At 45.3% G+C, this 7,268-nt stretch overlaps 1 non-coding gene across 1 annotated transcript; it reads right to left on the bottom strand.

Moving 5' to 3' along the window:
• Positions 1–5,512: 5,512 nt before the first annotated feature.
• On the bottom strand, positions 5,513–5,584 carry TRNAA-UGC (transfer RNA alanine (anticodon UGC)). The gene has a single exon. It is a non-coding gene; the product is annotated as a tRNA-Ala (tRNA).
• Between the last annotated feature and the right edge of the window lie 1,684 nt (positions 5,585–7,268).

The following is a 7,268-nucleotide window of genomic DNA, read 5'->3' as shown; positions in this document are numbered from 1 at the left end:
ACAGATCACACAAGCAGTGAAAAATATATACCAGAAATTGATAGGCTGCAGAGCCTCTGCACTGTACTGTGACCTCACTATGTGCATTATCTCTGTACTGTGACCTCACTATGTTCATTTTCTATGTACTGTGACATCACTATGTGCATTATCTCTGTACTGTGACATCACTATGTGTATTATCTCGGTAATGTGACATCACTGTGTTTATTATCTCTCTACTGTGACCTCACTATGTGCTTTATCTCTGTACTGTGACCTCACTATGTGTGTTATCTATGTACTGTGACCTCACTATGTGCATCATCTCTGCACTGTGACCTCACTATGTGCATTATCTCTGTACTGTGACCTCACTATGTGCATTATCTCTGCACTGTGACCTCACTATGTGCATTATCTCTGTACTGTGACCTCACTATGTGCATTATCTCTGTACTGTGACCTCACTATGTGCATTATCTCTGTACTGTGACCTCACTATGTGCATTATCTCTGCACTGTGACATCACTATGTGCATTATCTCTGTACTGTGACCTCACTATGTGCATTATCTCTGTACTGTGACCTCACTATGTGCATTATCTCTGTACTGTGACCTCACTATGTGCATTATCTCTCTACTGTGACCTCATTATGTGCATTATCTCTGTACTGTGACCTCACTATGTGCATTATCTCTGTACTTTGACCTCAATATGGGCATTATCTCTGTACTGTGACATCACTATGTGTATTATCTCTGTAATGTGACATCACTGTGTTTATTATCTCTGTACAGTGACATCACTATGTGTATTATCCCTGTAATGTGGCATCACTGTGTTTATTATCTCTCTACTGTGACATCACTATGTGCATTATCTCTGTACTGTGACCTCACTATGTGCATTATCTATCTACTGTGACATCACTATGTGCATTATCTCTGTACTGTGACATCACTATGTGTATGTGTATTATCTCGGTAATGTGACATCACTATGTTTATTATCTCTCTACTGTGACCTCACTATGTGCATTATCTCTGTACTGTGACCTCACTATGTGCATTATCTCTGTATTGTGACCTCACTATCTGCATTATCTCTGCACTGTGACATCACTATGTGCATTATCTCTGTACTGTGACATCACTATGTGTATTATCTCTGTAATGTGACATCACTGTGCTTATTATCTCTTTACTGTGACATTACTATGTGTATTATCTCTGTAATGTGACCTCACTATGTGCATTATCTCTGCACTGTGACATCACTATGTGTATTATGTCTGTAATGTGACATCACTGTCTTTATTATCTCTCTACTGTGACATCACTATATACATTATCTCTGTACTGTGACCTCACTATGTTCATTATCTATGTACTGTGACATCCCTATGTGCATTATCTCTGTATTGTGACATCACTATGTGTATTATCTCTGTACTGTGACATCACTATATAGTTAGTAAAGCCGAATAAAGACTTGCGTCCATCAAGTTCGACCTGTAAGTTCTGTAGTTGCTAAAGTTGATCCAGAGGAGGGCAAAAACCCCAAATGATTTGGCCAATCTTCACCTGAGGAAAAATTCCCTCCCGACTCTGAAACCAGCAGTCAGAATAAATCCCTGTATCAACCTACTATTTTATTCTATTTTTAAGTATATGCTGAAATCTGCCTGGTATCTAGAAATGCATCCAGTCCCCGCTTGAACTGGTTTAGTGAATCCGACATTACCGTCTCCTCACTCAGTGAATTCCATATTTTCACTGCTCTTACCGTAAAGAACCCCTTCCTATGCTGGTGCTGGAACCTTTTCTCTTCCAGTCTTAATGAATGCCCTTTTGTTACCGTAATATCCCTCCTTTTGAACAAATCCCGGGCAAGGTCTCTATACTGTCCCCTAACATATTTGTACACATTTATTATGTCCCCCCTCAACCTTCTCTTTTCCAGGATGAATAGTCCTAGTTTTGCCAACCTCTCTGGGTATTGCAGTCCCTCCATTCCACTTATTAATTTTGTTACCCTCCTTTGTACCTTTTCAAGCTCGTTTATATCCTTTCTATATATTGGTTTCGACTAATCAGCAGAGCGGTGTTTAAATTTGGCGCTAATACTGCTGATTGGTTGCGGCCGGCGACAGCGACCAATCAGCAGAGTGTTGTTTAAATTTGGCACCAAAATTGCTGATTGGTCGCGGCCGGCCACCGCGATCAATCAGCAGAGCGGGGTTTACATTTGGCGCCAGAATCGCTGATTGGTCACGCCCGGCGGTCGCGACCAATCAGCAGATCGGAATTTAAATTTTGCGCCAATACTGCTGATTGTTCGCGGCCGGCGACTGCGACCAATTAGCAGAGCATTGTTTAAATTTGGCGTCAATCTCGCTGATTGGTCGCGTCTGCCGTCCGCGACCAATCAGCAGAGCGTTGTTTAAATTTGGTGCCAATCTCGCTGATTGGTCGCGGCTGGAATTCGCGACCAATCAACAGAGCATTGTTTAAATTTTTCGCCAAAATCGTTGATTGGTCGCGGCTGGCGGTAGCGACCAATCAGCAGAGCGGTGTTTCAATTTGCCACCAAAATCGCTGATTGGTCGGGGCCGGCGGCCGCAACCAATCAGCGTCGTATTAGTGAGGACCGAGGAGCGGTGCTGCCTGTGCGGGTACTTCCGCTGCCAGCAGCTGGGAGATGAGCGGCTGCTCGCAGCAGAAGCATCCCGACCGGCGGTGCCGCTCCTCGGTCCTCCGTTCACACTTGCCGTCGGGAGCTCATAGCGCTGTTTAAATTAAGCGCCAATCTCGCTGATTGGTCGCGGTTGGTTGGGGCATTAAAACCGTCTTGTTAAACCACTCTGAACTCCACGTCTCTTCCAAGGGGCATTAAAACCGTCTTGTTAAGCTACTGTGACCTCCACGTCTCTTCCAAGGGGCATTTAAACGGTCTTGTTAAGATACTGTGACCTCCACGTCTCTTCCAAGGGGCATTAAAACCATCTTGTTAAACCACTCTGAACTCCACGTCTCTTCCAAGGGGGATTAAAACCGTCTTGTTAAGCTACTGTGACCTCCACGTCTCTTCCAAGGGGCATTAAAACCGTCTTGTTAAACCACTCTGAACTCCACGTCTCTTCCAAGGGGCATTAAAACCGTCTTGTTAAACCACTCTGAACTCCACGTCTCTTCCAAGGGGCATTGATATTGTCTTTTTATTCCACTGTAACCTCCACCACTCTTCCAAGGGGCATTAAAACCATCTTGTTAAGCTACTGTGACCTCCATGTCTCTCCTAAGGGGCATTAAAACCATCTTGTTAAGCTACTGTGACCTCCACGTCTCTTCCAAGGGGCATTAAAACGGTCTTGTTAAGCTACTGTGACCTCCACTTCTCTTCCAAGGGGCATTAAAATGGTCTTGTTAAACCACTGTGAACTACACAGCTCTTCCAAGGGGCATTGAAATGTTGTTTTCAGTTACCTCTAACCTCCACGACTCTTCCATTCACTGCTAAGGCCAACAGTGTACTGGAGTCCCAGTTGCTATAAATGGAAAAAATGGTTTAGTTAAGGCCCTCTGACCTCCATGTCACTTCCAAGGGGCATTGGAGTGCCTCGAAATTTTTGGTAGGCATTGCACTCACTGTATGCCCTATAACTGTGTAGCCGAACCGCTCCTTTTGGTACAGAAATATATCCTACAAGACATGTGTGGTTGACTGGCCTGATATTGATGTGAATGGTCCCTGTTCCTCCTGCTCTTTCTCCTTTGCCACCACCTCATCCATCATTCATCACCTGAAGCTTTGTTTTAACAGGAGTCATAGAACTGGGATAGTAGCAGGATAACATCCAGAAATCCTCGGAGGAGGTAGGATATGCGCCAAAACGTTGACCACCTCAGGCCTAGCCGCTACTACATACATGAGCTTGCATTCCAAGGAACAGAAAGCTAATGAGATGGATAGCCTCATGATCATAAATAATTTACTCGTTGTGTAGGAGGCCGACCATTGCTGCTGTTTACCTTCTGAACTTTGTGTTGAAGCCTGATTGACCCAGGACCCGCAATCCTCTATGTCTGGAGGACGTGTTGCATCACAGTGTCCAGCTGTATCCCGGCTTCCACAATATTAACCCAGTGTGAAGGCGTCAGTGAGATGGACCATCCCTGGCCACATTCACTTGTCCACGTGTTTGTGGTTAGGCTGTCCTTCCCACTAAATGCACTGGGGAGGTCACAGGTAATGTTTTGGTATGCGCGCTTGTGTATAAGGCGCACCGAGACAAATAGGGGCAGCTGGGGATCGTTTATGGACACCCAGCCGCCCCCAGGCGGCTGGGGACCGTGTGTGGGCACCCGGCCGCGGGGCGGCTGGGGACCGAGTATGGACACCCGGCCGCCCCCTGGCGGATGGGGACCAAGCGTAAACACCCGACCACCCCCGGCGGCTGCGGACCAAGCGTGGACACCCGGCCGCCGGGCGGCTGGGGACTGAGTATGGATACCAGGCCGCCGACGCAGCCATGACGTGGTGGCCAGATTCCGCCTCCACATGCCTAAAAGGCCCAATTTCAAGTGCAAGCAAGCAAGCAGTATGGTATTGCAGCCTGGGGGTGGGTGAGTGGGTGGCAGGCTGCATACTTGCTCTTTCATTGCAAGGAATGGGGGAGGTACAATTGAACACTGCCCTGGGACAAGGACTTGCACGGGGATAGTTGCAAGTCTGCATCTTCTGATGCGGCAAGGATCATTTCTGATGGGCACACTTTTAGGCAGTGACCTAGGTGTCAGAGATGCATCCAGGGGTCTTCCCCATGCTGTTCCCATGTCTTTTCAGCACTGTATGCATGTGTCACACAGCACATGGCCAGATAAGGTTGTAAAATGTTAAAATGACATTTCCCGGTGATTGCATTTGTCACGGTTGAAAGCAATGCAAAAGTGCAAAAACGCATAAAAAATGCTACTTGTGAACATAGCCCAAGGTGTGGAGGAGTATTTTTGTTTTTGGTTATTTATTTTACCTTATACACAAGTCATTACCCTGGAAAGGATGTTCCTTAACATATTTCACAGGAAAACAGTTTCAGTTTCATTTTTGAACCTTCTATTGTGAGCCCGTAAAAGTGGCTTAATACCTCTGACCACGTTATTGACAGCAGTGACCTGGGGGTCAGAAATGCTTCCTGGGGCGATCCCCATGCTGTCCCCGTGTCATTTGAGCACTGTCACTATCGTTTTGGGCACTTTTTAGGCTTTCTACAGACTGCCGGGGGTGCCGCCGCAAAAATGCTCGGGTCTCCCATAGGGACATTGGGTTCATTGCTCGGGTCCGGCAACCGAGTATCACGGCGAGCACCCGAGCATTTTAGTGTCGCTCAACACTAGTCCCTATCTGATATTTAGTGCTGTGTGCAGTTTCTGTGTTACACCCAGACAGACGAACCGCTGTATACTCACACGTATCAGATTCCTGAATGTTTGGAAACTTTTCTAGTTTTTTTTTTTATCACAAAACATAGAGATGTCGGGGATTGAACCCAGGGCCTCATACATGCAAAGCATGCGCTCTACCACTGAGCTACATCCCCTGTATGGACACCCAGGGATTTGTTCTCATCTACAAGAGTCACTAATCTATGACTATCTACTAATAGATTTTCTCTGTTATTTTTTCTCTTCTATAATCATGCAGCATAAATAACATCATATTCTCATAGTCTGGACTATTAGGGACAAGACGAAACTATTTTTCTTTAATTTTTTATTATTTGTTTATATTTAAAATATGGGGAAAAAAGGAGGCGATTTTATTTTTTACATCTTTTTTTGAACAGATTAAAAAAAAATGCAATTCTCCTTTTCCCATATTTTAAAGAGATTGTTCCCTACTGGATGGCGCTTTTCGATTGTCCCAATCAAATAAGAAGAAAGCATAGAGCACTTACCTCCCAGATATGCACCGTGACAAGCACTGCACCCCATGATGATCTCCTGACATTGCTTATGTCTGATGATTGGTTGCAGGCCATCAGCGGCGGCAGAAAGGCGGCATCACCTGCAGGAGAGAATACACTCTTGTGTCAGTGTGAGCGGGCTGTCGTCGAGAGCAGTCACATTAGTGACTGCTGATGTGACTGCTCTCCAAGTCATCCGGACTGTCATGGGACAGTATGGATTATATTCACGGCGGACAGGTGAGTATTATGGTGGTTTACTATTTTTTGTAGTTTACTGGTGACAAGGGTATCAGGGATTAGGTGTTAAGGTGAGCATTATGGTGTTTTTTAATTTTTTCTCTTTTACCGGGAACAAGGACTTCGGTGGATTAGACATAAAGGTGAGTATAATACTTTTTTATTTTTATTTCAATAAAAGAGTGTTTGTCTTTATTTAAAATAAAGGACTTTATTCTGGGTGGTTTTTTTTACAATCTGACTATTGGGTTAGTAATAGGGAGTCTTATAGATGCCTCTCCATTACTAACTTGTGGACTTGATATTAGCGGCCATAAAACAGCTGACGTCAACCCCACAATCATTAACCCACTTGTCATCGCATCAGGGCAAGTGGGAAAATCGGAGGCTAAGCATCAGATTTGGCACATTTTATTGATGCGCCATTTCTGCGGCGGATGAGAGCTGATGTTTTTAGTCTAGGAGGGGGCCAATAACCATGGCCACTTCCTAAGCTATTAATATAAGCCCGCAGCTGTCTGTTTAGCCTTTGATGGTTAGTGAATATAGGGGGACCCCACATCAATTTTTGTTTGGGGTCTCCCCTTTAATAATCAATAAAGGCTAAGCAAACAGCTGTGCGCTGATATTAATAGCCTGGGAACCGTAATGGGTATTGACCTGTTCCCAGAATATTAATATCAGCCACCAGCCGTTGACTTTCCCTTTGCTGATTATGAAAATGACGAGGGACCCCACTTATTTTTTTTTTATTAACAAGCACAGTAAAATAGACACCTAAGGTAACCTTAGTTCGCAGCCTCTAGGTGTTCCAGCAGCTGGAAACTCCCAAAACCTAAAATGTCCCTCAAAGTTTCCCATGAGATTTCTGGGCCTTGCAGCTGCCGGGAGACCCGGTGGCTTTGAACTCTACAAGGTTACCGGAGTTCAAGCCACCAGGTCTGACAGTAGCTCTAACGTGGGACTTTTGAATGCCGGAGTGCCGGACAGGCGCCGGGAGCTGAATGCAGCTCACATCATTGTTGCCTGAGATCAGCGCCGAGCAAGAGACAATGATGGAAATTGTAGTCAGCACCCC

The sequence above is a fragment of the Phyllobates terribilis genome, unplaced genomic scaffold (assembly GCF_046119375.1).
Source record: "Phyllobates terribilis strain yellow unplaced genomic scaffold, ASM4611937v1 Scaffold_3__8_contigs__length_932513732, whole genome shotgun sequence".
NCBI lineage: Eukaryota > Metazoa > Chordata > Amphibia > Anura > Dendrobatidae > Phyllobates > Phyllobates terribilis.
The sequence above is the reverse complement of the archived record's forward strand: the minus strand, read 5'-3'. Positions and strand labels throughout refer to the sequence as shown.